This window comes from Nipponia nippon, unplaced genomic scaffold, assembly GCF_047370975.1.
Source record: "Nipponia nippon isolate SJK-2023a ecotype South Korea unplaced genomic scaffold, ASM4737097v1 scaffold_3, whole genome shotgun sequence".
Taxonomy (NCBI): domain Eukaryota; kingdom Metazoa; phylum Chordata; class Aves; order Pelecaniformes; family Threskiornithidae; genus Nipponia; species Nipponia nippon.
The window spans coordinates 103,157,209-103,170,973 of record NW_028262347.1 but is presented as its reverse complement, the minus strand read 5'-3'; the positions used below and the strand labels follow the sequence as shown (position 1 = coordinate 103,170,973).

At 42.0% G+C, this 13,765-nt stretch overlaps 1 protein-coding gene across 5 annotated transcripts in view; it reads right to left on the bottom strand.

Moving 5' to 3' along the window:
• The window catches only part of NDST2 (N-deacetylase and N-sulfotransferase 2), a 149,092-nt gene that overhangs the window by 127,612 nt on the left and 7,715 nt on the right, over nt 1-13,765 (bottom strand). For 2 of the 5 annotated variants that reach the window (XM_087767186.1, XM_087767192.1), the window contains exon 2: nt 4,378-4,555. The exons of 2 other annotated variants lie outside the window; for them this stretch is intronic. The gene's annotated coding sequence lies outside the window, so the exon portion shown is untranslated. Of the gene's footprint in view, nt 1-4,377; nt 4,556-12,864; nt 12,942-13,765 lie in introns of all 5 variants that reach the window. One more of the 5 variants, XM_087767187.1, reaches the window with a different exon arrangement.

Here is a 13,765-nt window from a genome sequence, read left to right as displayed (position 1 = left end):
AAAATTACTGAAAGAGGTTACTTGGCTAACTGACAGAAAGGAAGAAATACACTGAACAACCCACTCCGAGATTCTGATACAGTAATTTGTCCTCTTTATCCACCCCAAATTGTTAGAGCGGGCTAAGGCATTTTCTTATACTTTTTACTGCCACGAAGTGGATCTTCTGTCCTGATCTGGCCAGAACTACTGACAGAAGCTGGAGCCAAACCCCTGTCAGCATGCTGGATACTTCCTACCGAGGTTTTGAGATGATGGAGGGGAAGCTATGTGACCCTCTCCCCAGTTAAACTACTGGCTATGTGAGGCTTCTTATCTCTTGCGATTACAGGTGGCCCTGAAATAGATTAAATATCTTGCTATCCATCTTCGGAGGTACTCTTATTTGATTTCAGTTTTTCTTGTACAGACAACTAGAAAACATGGACAGATACCTAAATACTGCTAAAGAGATCTGGTATTATCTCCCTGATGTTACCATCAGGGCTTCACTTGGGTCAAATAATCTCTCCATTTATTAGAAGAATAATTCCAGATGATTCAATGGTTTTTAAAACATTAAATTAAAGGATGTCTCTGATAGGCCTAATGATGAGATTACCACTAATTCTGAAATGGCAGAAATTTATGCAATGGTTTTGAGTCATTTGATGCTGGCAATGACCAAGTATCAATGACATTGTGTTTTCAGGACATATGAAAAACGGTCTTTTGGCACTTTACAGAGGGGTTATGACAAGGAGTGCTCAATCTGGATGAGCCAGAGACATTCAAACTGGTCATACACCAAAACAGCAGTGAAACAGCATTTTTCATGAGTTCTGTCATGTTTATCTAATGCTAAGAAGTTAAATACGATTGATATTTGCTGAGTTCCTCCTTGTCAACACAGGCTGTAAGTGAAGATGGTCCCACTTGCCTGACTCTATTCCCTCTCTGAAGCAGCAGACATACAAACACTGAAGCTACTGCCACCCCTTCCACTGCACGCACACTTCCAGTGAATCTGCAACACAATCCAGTGACACCTATGTGGAAAACCACCATTTTAGCAGGTCCTGTGAAAAAACAATAGTACATGAACAATAGTACCCACAAACACTAAGACCAGACAAAGACCTGCCCTGCATATAAGCTACTGTTGTCCTGTTTCTCTCCTTTTCATCACTGAGAATTCAATTTAACTACCTCCAAAGAGTACTCTGTGTTCTACTCAATTCACTTGTTTTTACCTTTCCCTGAAATAGTACTGACAAATAACTAAAAATACTTACTTGCTAATTAAGGAGTCGGGGGCGGGGGGAATAGTAGACACAGCAGGCACCTTCCATCGATGCATGTTATGCAGATGAGATAAAAGGCAAAAGCATTTTACAAAAAGGCCTCAAGCAAATGCCATTTTCCAATTGATCCCAAAAAGATACCTTCTAGCACAAACTACCTAGAGCTTCAAAACAGCCGAATTCAACATTGGGCGCAAAATGAAAAGGTTGATTACAAATCAACATCTCCTTTAACTCCTTTTAAAAAGGACTTCCCCACATTGATTTTCCCTCTTTTGCGTAAGTTTCCCTTCCAAGCCTCAACACCTTGCACAATAAGATTGTTCTTTAATATGGAAAACATGTATCCAGCAACTTTTTCCTGTGGGTGTTGCTGACAGAGGTAGAGGAACGTGACTCACTTCCTGTTTGTTTTTTTTTAAATCCATCAGCAAAAGCCGTGGCTATCTCCTACCCCAACTTTCTGCTCCAGAAGATCTGATGCCTGCTCCTACCACCAGCCCTCCTTCCCCCGGTAAAGGGCAGGTGGCTCACAACCAGCCCTGTGCAGCCCTCAGAAATGAAAAGCCCCTGCAAGCCATGGGTCAGCAGGCAGTAACACCGGTGTTTGCTGCGTCCCGTACTTCTCGTTAAATCTGGATGCTGACTATTCCAAGTAGTAAGTGTCCAAATGCAAGGACTGCCTCTTCCCTTCTGTAGTGGAAATTTCCTAGGGCTAAATAAATGAAAATATCATTTAAATACCCATCACAGCTCTGAGAACTAACAAATTTCCACAAAATCAAAAAAGAGGCAGACGCCTCAAAACTTGCATGCAGGTTGCCAGCAGCAGTCTTACAATAAGGTGTCCTTGTAAGAAAGCAGAGGTGAAGCATTTCTTTGTTTTAACACACTGATCAACTGATTGTGAACCCCTTTGGTCACTTCAATGTGAAGACACGGATTTGAACCGGGTAATATCGAAAAATGGGTCTGCTTTAATTATAGTGCCTAATGAACCACTGATCATACAGAGATTTTTGTTCAGGACTGCTTAAGAATGAAGTACCAGATCACAGGACTGCTCACTACATCACCAAGTGCAACACAAACAGGACTAATGTAACAAAAGGTACTCAAGCCTACAGAAAACACAGCAACTCCACCAAGAGCCCTCAGATTTAAATCCCTACAGATAAAAATTACAAAAGGGGCAATCCTCTTGGAAAAATAACATGGAATTCTTGATGTAGAAAACAATAATAAAAAGGGGGGTTCCCCCCCCCCGCAAAGGAAACTTGAAAAAGTGTAACTACTGAAACGACTCTGTGGTAATATGCCACTGAGATGAAAAGGGAGACATACCTCTCTGAACTATTGCTTCAGTCTTGAGTCTAAAAGGATTTCCTCACAATCATTGACAAGAACTTGTTTAGTCTAAAGACTCTGCATGTTAGCTATTATGTTAGAATATATTCTGAAGCTGCACACTTCTTCGCAGGCAAAACAAACTCAAGGTGGTCAGTGATCTGGGTTGTTAGGACATGCAGTAGGTGGATTAGGAAAGGGATCTGGTCATCATTTATCCTGCTATCTGTGGGATCTGCTGCTCCAGCATTGGATTCCTGCCTCTTTCCTTGCTCTAAGTTTCATGGCCTGAAAAACACCTGTGCCACTGCATGTTATTCTTGCAGTTTTTTCCCCTAACAAAACAGGGTAGAAAAAGAGCCTGGCTTGATAAGGAAAAAAAATACCCCATCTGGACAAGATGACTGCAAAAGGAAAGGAAACTACTGACTCATAAGCTGTATATTTAGCTGTTTCACAGGACCTCCCACCCTCAACCTCTCCACTTCCTTTTTTCCTAAAAGCACTTAGATGTATGGGTTTTTCTCCCTGTATGCTAGCAAAGCTTCACTATCGTTTAGGACAAAACACTAATGCTATTGTCACAGAAGAGAAGACCAAAGGACAAAATACAGGAAGTAATTCAAGGTATGACTTCTTTTGCAACTCATTATTCCCCAAAGACAGGGAAAAGAAGTCCTAGTGAACACAGCAAGTTCAGCTCTCAAGATCTAGTATTTCAAGGCTGCAAATTGCACATACCACTCTATAACACCAGTGAGAAGAATTAATACATAAACGATGCTTACTTAACTCACACTGTTGGGTTCCAGAAGTTCAACTAATACCAGTAGATACAAAAAACCCTTCAATCTGTAGCATGCTTTCTTCCTTATAGTAGTTACAAGAAAACATGTATAGATGGTAGAATTAAAAGAACAAGTTTGAGAAAATTACATTTTTCCCTTGTATTTTCATGATCCATGTAAGTCAGAAACTGTTTTATTTAAGGGCTATAAATGATGATGAGTTAAAAAAATTAATTTTGATATGTTCTACCTTATGAGTGTTTGTCCTCACAACCTTCAGAATATCTGAATGTGGTAGTGTACATCCATACACATGCCTCCATGTGTGTCTCTCCTCCTGTCTCCAATTTCCATGTTAAAACAAAATCCTAAATGACGAATTCCACTATACAGTCATCCCACTGATGTCACATGGGCAGAGCTATCACCTCATCCGCCACAGGGGCATCTTGAGCTAACCCTAAGTTATAGCAACTATAGGTAGTTGTTGCCAGTGTGGAAGAACGATAAAATGGAAACAGCATTGCCAGAAGGTTTTAGGTATTCTCTGACAAACAGGTCTTCAGATTCAGAGACCTGGATTCCATCCAAGGCACAAGAAGGTGCTACACACCCTTTGTATTTACTTCTTGCTATCTGTATCTTAGCTATTTCATCTTCTTTTCTCCTCCAAAGCCTGTCTCTCCCACCTAACCTGTTATAATCTAACCTTCTCATGTTCCTCGTGCCATACTTGCCCGTCCTTGCTGGTCATCTGTCAGTTCCCTGTCTAACGTTTCCCCTTTGGCAACACAAGCTGATAGATGCAGTACCCTCCTGGTACAATATTTTCCATTTCATTAGCACCCAAAAGCCTACTAGCAGCTCAGTACGTCCACCATTTCTATGAACCCCGTTCATTTCCTAGAATCAGACATCTTTTTTTTTAATAGCCACAGTCTTCATTTCCCACTACTTACAGCTTCAGCTTCCGTCTCCTTTAAGGATCAGTCTGTACGCTGGGCTGCTCCAGCTCACAATCCCTGGATGCCCCAGTACAGGAACTCCCTCCTAACCCCTCTATACAGAGGCTGCAGAGTCCAGACTGCAGGACAGGTTCTTAGTTCTGGTGCCACTCCAGTGCTGACAGGCAGGGACCTGCAATTCAGGGGAGAAACCAGGCTCAGCCCCCGGCTCACGCATGCTCAGTCGGGGTGGCATCTTCAGAGTTTCTAACTAGCTCTACAAAGTCTTAAGCATGCTTAAGCTACGTTTAGTCCCTTGACATTTTATCTCTCAGCTAATTCTCATGGGAATAAAAAAGAGTATTCTAGCTATAATGCAATATCAATAACCACGTATTATATATATCCTGTATATACACTTCTTTTTGATAGTCAAAAACACAGTAACAGATATTCATGTTCATGACAGTTAACATTCATTTCCCTATCGCACCTATCCACATTAGTGAAAAAGACACCAGCCTCAATATACAGATCCTCAAGAGTGCAGACACAAACCCACTATGTTGCTTAGTTAAGTTACCAATTCTCGTAATTCTTATCCACCTACAAAAAAAAAAAAAAAAAAAAAAAAGTGAGAACACTTTTCCCCGGGCAGGGGAATTGTGGTGTGGCGGTAGAGACTAAAACTACAGTAGAAAAGGCTGCAATCATTCTAAATACTAGCCCAAAAAAAGACTCCATGCTTCCACCATCTTCTGATGAAAATTTATGTGGCAAAGTGCTGAAGTTGACTCAGCTCTATTTGCAAATGCTTTAAATACTTTTCAGCAAAAGATACAAGTAAGATCAAAGTTTTCCAAGGCAAAGGTAAGGTGTATTATAAACTTTGAAAACATACAGTGTGGTTTAGTGAATATTTATCATTACTTACTCACTGGAAGGAAGAAAAAAAAATGAAGCAAAGTACAAAAAACTTCCAAGGAGAACTGAATTTTCTCCTTTTCCAATTTGCGTACCTTGGCCGGGAGGGTCTTTTGATAAAGCCAGTGGCCAGGTAGCACATGCTATTTAATTGTGATGAGCAGCATGATGTGGTGCGATAAGAACAGCTCAGAAGGCTGGGAAATAGCACTTGCTGAAAATCAATAGAATCTGTTAGGGGTGGAAATCTTCACAGGACCTCAGATGTATGGACATCACAGATCTCTCTATGCAATGAACTTTCCTGAGATAAAGCTGCTCTTTAGAAGAAAGCAAGTCCCATTGTGCAAAGCACAGCCTGTGCAAAGTCATACAATGAACAGCTCTTCTAACCAGAAATAAACTGCTTTAGAAAATGTAGCTTTTTATTGGAACTGACTTTTGGGTCTCCTTCTGACAGCTGACATCTTTCTCCAAAGCAACACAGCAGAATGTCTGATATCTGTAAACTACTTTGGATCTCATAGTAACAGAAGAAAAACATTACGTTTACTGTTTAAACAGCGCAATCAGGAAGCACTCATACAGAAATTGCCATGTCAGATATCACAACCGGGTGGCAACTGGTTTGTAATCTCTGGTGTGGGGCCTTCCAGTCCCAGCACCATCTTTCAGTAAAATAGCAGCTGGCACACAAAGATCAGAAACGCCAATATTGATTAAAGTTACATTCCAATTTGAAAATTTTAAAGTCATACGAAATGTTCAGACTGCTAGGCTTTGGGGGAAAAAAACCCAATGCTGGCTTTCAAAACAGGTTTCTGATCTCCTGGAAAATCCAGATTGGTAATGTAGTAAAAGCCAACATCCCAGCAAGAATGAAAGTCCCCTGTTGTAGGTGCTCTCAACCTCATCACACGCATCCCTCCCTTTCTCACAAACCATCTGTGTGCAAATGGTCAGAAGGAACAGGGCATACCTCAAATTGTTAAGAGGCTGACGCACTTCACTGGAGTTAGAAGCAGAAGAATATGGCAGAGGTAATCTTACGACTACTGCCTGGCTCTTGGAAGGGCCAGGGGGCTCTGATGAATGTATTTATTGCTGTAATCTTGAGCCAAATGCCTAAGGGTGACTGCTATTTCAAATCCTCTAAAGCTTGTGAAAACAGATAATCCATTGTTTAAAGATTTTAACTAAAAAAGACCAAGGTTGCAAAGCCTCAGGCAGAAAGAACAATGAAACACTAGACAGGAGAGCACTTTGCATTAGTTTGCTGCCCACACATTGCTATGCTCTGCACACTATACAAGAAATGGCAGCAATTGGACCTTTGTGTCGAGAAAGAGCTTTTACTGAAGAGGGAAGAGAAAGGGGATTCCTCTGCCCAGTCTCATAGCTACCTGCTCCCAGATGCGCTATACACCAAAGGTTTTAAGCCTTAGCAGTGATTAGTTATGCCCAATATGAGCTACATTAAATAGGCACAGAATTTTTAAAGCACTTGGCACTTGCTCTTGCAATTAGGCCCCTTTAATAAAATGCCTCAAGCTGAATACTTAAATATTGCAGCATTCAAAAAAATCAGTAGTCATTTATAACCTCTGCAGCTAGTACATTTAAAGCATGACGATGCTGTGCTACCAGTGTAATGGCAATGCTGACCTTGCGCAGGAAGTTTGCCAAGCCAAAAAAACACACTGTCTGACTTGCTCCCCAGGAGAGAGAGACCATATCCGAGCAACCACAACAGGGGAAGAACTACTCCACTCGCTGCTCTCGCGTACTGCTTCCTAGAATTTGCCATTTCCAAAACCAATAACAATTAACAAACATTTCTATGAATTTTTGATGTGACATTTCCTCATCCCTGTTTAAGACACTCTTGGGTGATAGTGATAGCACAAAGAGTCTTTCACACCGGTATGAGCAACTCAAAGCTAGATTCAGATGAGTACTAGTCAAAAGTCCTTTCTACTCTTCTCTCGTATTCCCCACTGATCTCTACTTCTGCAGCCTCAGCGAGGCCAGCCTTACAGGCAGAAGAAAGGGATGAGAAGTCGCCTCACATTCACAGGATGGATTTCACTGCAGCAGCCAGTCTGTTCCCGTAACTTTACGTGAAACAAAACATTTCTTTCTGCTTCTCCTTCCTTTTCCTTCAAGACAGGTAGAATCAAGCTAGATGGCAAGATTTTCCTAAAAAACATTACCTAAGACTAATTCATTGTAGGAAATCTAAGTTTAAGATTTGAGTGTAAGATTATATCCTAATGTCTGTGCATACAAGGTCATTCCCATTTCATTTGGCTGAGAGTTCCCTCATCTTATTCTGGCCATCAGGGAAGTCCTGGCATGTGTGCTCACAAGCCTTCCAACCACTTCCCCAGCTTTGTCAGCAGTTTCATAGCTGTACTGGAAGACAGCTGCTGTGAAAGGTCATCATTGCAAAGGAAGATGGAACTCCATACAGCCCCAGGAAAAGCGACAGAGATCCCAACAGAGAGCTGGTAGCAGAGGCTGTATAACACCAGAGCCAAAGGATTCCGAAGACAGGACAAAACCTGTAGAGCTCTCAACACTCGTTTTCAAGCTTGGTGCCACCAGTCCCATCCTGGTGGAGCAAGCATGAGGTTTCTAAATCACTAGCCCATGAAGACCAAACAACCTCTGCATCCCTACCTAATGCTTTCTCCAGGTGAAGCCTAATGACAGGGGGGGAAAACCAGAATCTTGCATTTGTGGGTTACACCCTAGATCTGTACGAAGAGGTGTTTCTATTTATTCATTTATAGAAGTTTGCTCATTTTTAAAACTATTCAATATAGACTTTAAGACCAAACAGCTTACAGACATATCCTTCAACAACGGCCTTGCTTCCAGTGCAGACACTGTATCAATTTCCACTGCTTTGTCTTTCAGCATTGCCTCTCGCCGATCTTCACCCTTGCACAGGATGCATTTCAGGAAGATATAATTGCAGGAAGGGGAAAGGGCCTAAGCACTCACAACAATTTCAGTCCCCCAAGATCTGTCCAGAATAGTATCATGGGTCAGACTGTCAGCAGCAGGGTGCTAGGAAAAGATGTTGAAGAAAACACAGAAACATCTCTCTCTCTCTTTTTTTTTTTTTTTTTTTTTTAAAACAAGGTATGGAAAAAACCCAAACCAAGAACCATTGTACAGAAACATAACTAGTTTTCTGGCATAACGTGTCATGTCTTTCTGGTAAACTGCACAGGAAGATAAAGATAATGCAGCACTGCTCATCAGAGAAGCTGGCAGGTCCTGGAGTAGGACACAAAAAAACCACAGTGCAGAACCTGTGATGCCAGGTTTGGTCCGCACCTTGATCAAAGCAACTGCTTTCCTCTTCCCCTGGATGCATCTCTTTTAGAAACGACTATTGCTATGATTTCTTCAATCTTTCCCCTTGGAGGAAGTCACCAATATAAAAATTAATCCAGTGCCCAATTAGAAGTGGAAAGAACAGGCAGCAATGAAGGGCTGCAGTTACTGGCTCGCAATCTGCTGGGCACGCAGCTCAGCTGTTATCATGCTGCCTGTTTCAGACATCCTTTTGGAATTTGTCATGGCCACTGTTAGTTAAGCCTAACCTAGATAAATTTGACATTTAAAAAATTTGCAGGACTGATGCAAAGAGAAGCAGCTCCTCTTCAGCTTACAGCATGTGAAATCGTACTTTCAAGGTGATCGTCTGGCATGTGTTTAGATGGTCACACCTCTCCTCCAAAGAGAGCAGTCCAGGCACCTCATCAACTCATCCTATCCCCAAGGCACTCTGTGGTGTGCCAATACAAAAGCATTTGAGCCTGATTGGTTTTTTTACTGATCAATTGAAAAGTAACTTTTTCTCTCCTGGAGAATGGTAACATAGCAAAAAAGGAGGTTTGTTTTGTTCTGTTTCTTTTAATTTCTGCATCAGTCTCCTGATCCTGCTTGCGCAGTGGTTGTAACAATACTGAGAAGGGTCAGTGTAGGACTGGATCGCTTTCCTCAGTGGTAGTATCAGCTTAAATGCAAACCAAGAGGAGTTCAAAGGGCATCTTCACCCTGTTTTCATTTACCAATGGGAAAATGCTAGGACTGACACATAAATAAGATAATTACAAAATAGCTCTACAACATGCAAAAGAATTAACTATAACAACCTCAGAGAAACATTAAACTCAACACCAACTGCAATTACGACAATCCCTGAACACTAGCTTGTTCTTAACCTGCCCACACAGGCAACGCAAGACCAAAAGGGACTTCCGAGCTCTGCCTGTTACCACAGGCACTGTACCATCACATGTGGTCAGTGAGGAATTTGTATTTAAAAGTAATGCTGGGAAAGACAAACATCAATATTTCGTTTGAGGCAAAGCAAGTTTTCCTGCAGAAAGCTCTGTGTTTATATGTTTACGTGGACTTGGGCCATGGAAACATACCCTGTTCCATGCGCAGTTACATGATACTAAACTATAGATGCTAACACAGGATAACAGCACGTTTTCATGGTAGCCTTGACTCAGAGAAGCAGGCTTATTCACATCATGCTTTGATACAAGTGGCCAGATCTGAAACAGGAACATCAAGGAAGGATATGGATGAAAGGCTGCAGACAAAACTAAACCAGGAGACAGTGACAGATCTCTGCTTATGAGGAAGATTATTATGACTCAGCCACAAGTAAAGCACACGCAGTTTGAGCTGAAGTATCGCTGACTGAATCCAGAACATTTAATTAGAAATTAATAAAACCCACGAAATTACAAGAAACAAATTAAAATACATTATTTGTAACTGAAATGGGGGGGCGGGGGGAAGCTTGATGTTTCAGAGGTGTTCTGGACAATAGATCAGACATGGAGACTAACAATTTATGCCAGGCTTCAATGCTGAAATGAATCTGCCTAGAGAAAAAGTGCTCTAAAGATGGGAAAGGTAGTTAAGATCAGAAAAGACATATTTATGTCAATCAATTATCAGTCACGGTATTAAAAATGCTACACTGAAAGCAGCCCAGGATTAGGAGCAAGCTAGTGTCACTCTGGGAGGTGTTCAACTTACCTTCTGCTCAGAAATCTGTCCTGCTGACATCTTCTACATCTGGACTAACCTCCTCAGTTTTCATTATATTCAGTGGAAAAACAAAAAAGAACTTCCAGAATATGATTCACCTCACCAAATGTGGACATCTGCTTTAGGGTGAAATGAATTGTGCCCTAACATACCCTTAATATAGAGGGAACTTATAGTGCCCAGCTCAGATGCGGACACTTTAGTTGTAGATCTTCATGCATAGTCAGATAAGTCCAACTCTCATCATCCAAGAGATGGCAGAACTGACTGTTTTAAAAGCCCTTTCTGACATGAAATTTCCTATGCACTGTAAAGCACCAGGCAGTGCTAGAAAGCTAACACAAAGCCGTTCAGTAGGAGGCTCTTAAGAAAAAAAACAGACATTTATAAAACGTTCTGGGGTTCTTCTAACCTTTCTGAAGTAAATCTCAAGTCTCCCTTCTTTTCTAAATTGATCTCTACTACTGGGAGTCTATCACAGCTAAGGCCTGTCATCCCACCATTTCCTTTGAGGAACGTATACCAAAGTGATTGAAAATTTAAGAGTTAAGATCTGTTGGAGAGCTCTAAAAATCCCCATGCAAGCTCTGATTTTACTTCAGAAGTACTGCCAAGCAAATTAGCATTAATTAGAGACAAGCTGAAAGACCAATTAAATATTAGGCTAATGGAATCATCTGGAACTGTAAGACTAAACATGATCAAAGAAAAACAAGTTGCTCCGTCACATAATCTAATGGTCCTGACACGGGAGCTTCCTAACACGAACCACTCAGAGGAACACCATATTCTTGCAGAAGTGAAGGATGTAGAAGACTGGAGAAACAAACAGAGGAGAAAGGGCAGGGTGCTAGGGTTGTACACTTTCAAAGAGACTGACCAGAACTGCAAAAAGAGATTAAGAAGGGATAAAATTGTCATTTTGCTGTCCGTCTTTCCTCCTTCCTTGGTTGCATCAGCTATGCCAACCCAGCTCCCAAGGGAACTGCTGAATACAGAGGAAAAACATACATCAATACATAAAAGCAACAGTGATCCATAGCCTTGGAGAGGGCTACGACTTGTTGGCATGTCATTTAACACGTGCAGTTTCATGTCCTACTCTCTCCACCGTTGTGGAAACCCTTCCCCCCTGAGGAGGTACCTGCGAGCCCTTGCCTTACTCGTGCAAGCTACAGTACTGGGACAGGAAGGCAGGAGAGGAGGGGACAGACTCTGCTGTCTCTTGCTTTACAGGGAATGCCCAAGACAATCTTTTCCACTAATGAAAACACTTCCAAAGGGGAAAAAAAAAAAAAAAGAAAAAAAAAAAGAATTCCGAATAATGCACTGCAGCGCGGGGAGAAAACAGAACAGACCAGCGCAGCACAGCTGTATTCGGATCCCACCAAAACCCTAGGTCACACTCCCTCGTTCCCATCCCACGCTCAAAACATGCGCCAAAGCACTGAAGATGGTAACTGCAGTGTGATACACACAGAGCATGGAGACCAGTGTTAGGACCTGGGCAAGCCCCGTGCACCGAGCAGAGGACAAAACACGTCTCTCCTTTTCACCCCCCTTTGATCCCAAGGAAAAAAAAAAAAATGTTGGCATCTAATCGCTGTTAGTTTTAATGCTTAACTTCATAGTTTGTATTTAATGACAAATATTAAATTCACTTCATGGAAAGAAAACATGCAATATTTTAGGCTAAGGTAAGGTGTTAACATTTCAACCTGAGAGCAGCTGCAAACACTGTTGATGTTCAATGTCTGCAACTCCAGCAGGAAAAACAGCTTCAGTTACATACAGCTACAAACACACTTGGAAGAGACAGGTATTTCTGAACATCTTCTTGGTGTTGTTAGTACATAAGCAAGTGCTGCGTGATGCTGTCCTTACTTATTTTGCATTATTCATTTTACTCAACAAATTCAAAAGCACGCTGAGTCTACGTACAGACCATCCCTCCCCTTGTTTAGAGAGTTTGGGCAGCTTTAAAAAACAAGCAAACATCAATTCCCATTTCTCTGAAAACAGATCTTGTGACATTGCCCAGCATAAACCACAGATATTTTGAGAAGGTCCAAACTGCATTTTACAATCTTATCATCCTCCTCACACTCACTGCTAGATCAGTTAGCTTACTAAAAATATTAGAGCAGGCAAGAACGTGATGGAGGATCTCTTCCTGTGCAGAAGATTAATTCATCATTCGCATCTAGAGACTTCTACTGCATTTTTAATAGGGCACATATGGATTGAGTCTAGTGATCTACATAATTTCCTTTCTGGATATGGGTCTATATTGAAAAACAGTCCCCAAACAGCAATTACCAGAGGCCTGAGACCTTCAAACATCGCTATGCAGAAAGAACAGTTAGGGCTCTGATGTATGTACTCCAGTAAATCTTCCAGTGGCAATTTAAGACAAAACTGTGCTCCACAGCCCTGCTGGAGATTCCTGCCTCCGGAGCAGGATCAGCAAAGCAGAAAGTCTGCCGGTACCTTCGCTGCTGCACCACACAGCTCGGGATCTCAACTCCAGCGGCCGAAGCAGAGGCATGTATTCCCTTCGGATTTTGCTATAGTGGGAAAACCAACAGTGTAAGGGCAGGGGGCACAGATTAAAAAAACAAAAACAAAAAAACAACACCCAAAAAACCAAAACCCCAACCTTTGAGACTTCCAGAGCTGATGTCAGAGCACCCAGAGATCAGGCGTAAGCCGCACCAGCACGCCATGCCAGCAGACTGTGCTGCTACAGGCCAGAGGTGAAGTGCCTCGGTGCAGGCATAATGAAACGCAGAGCTTCACCTCTTTGCATTAAGTTCAATTAACCAAAACAACTGCGTTCAGGAAAGTCACAGTGAATTTTACAAAGACAGCTAATGTTGCTCTGGGCCTTCTAAAAATATACTCCTAGCATTAGCCTTCTACCAATTCTGTACTACTCAAAGCCTGTCATCAGACAACAGCAGCAACTTAGATGTATTTGCATTCAATCGCAAAGACTGGAAAGACAGCTAGAAAGGGAGAAATTGAACTCAAAGACCCTTGCATCAGCAACAGCTACAGAAAGGCCAGAGAAGCAGAGACAGCAAACGGTAGCATTCACCCCAACTACTTCCAGAATCTGGGACAGACCTGGCACTGGTGTCCGGCACGGCCATGGCAGACTGCTCGTGTGCTGCTGCTGCAGCACTGCTGCCTTACACCCACAAACTCCGCTGCAGCTGCCTGTTGAGCTGGAAATCTGATACACTGCAAAGGTTGCTGACAGCCAGAGGCTGTTCCCTTGTCTATAAAATATCGTGTAATAAATTACATTACAGACTAGGGAAAAGGATTTGGAAGAGAGAGAATTAAAACACAACCTTATGAGAGCTAAATGAGACCAATTAGAAGA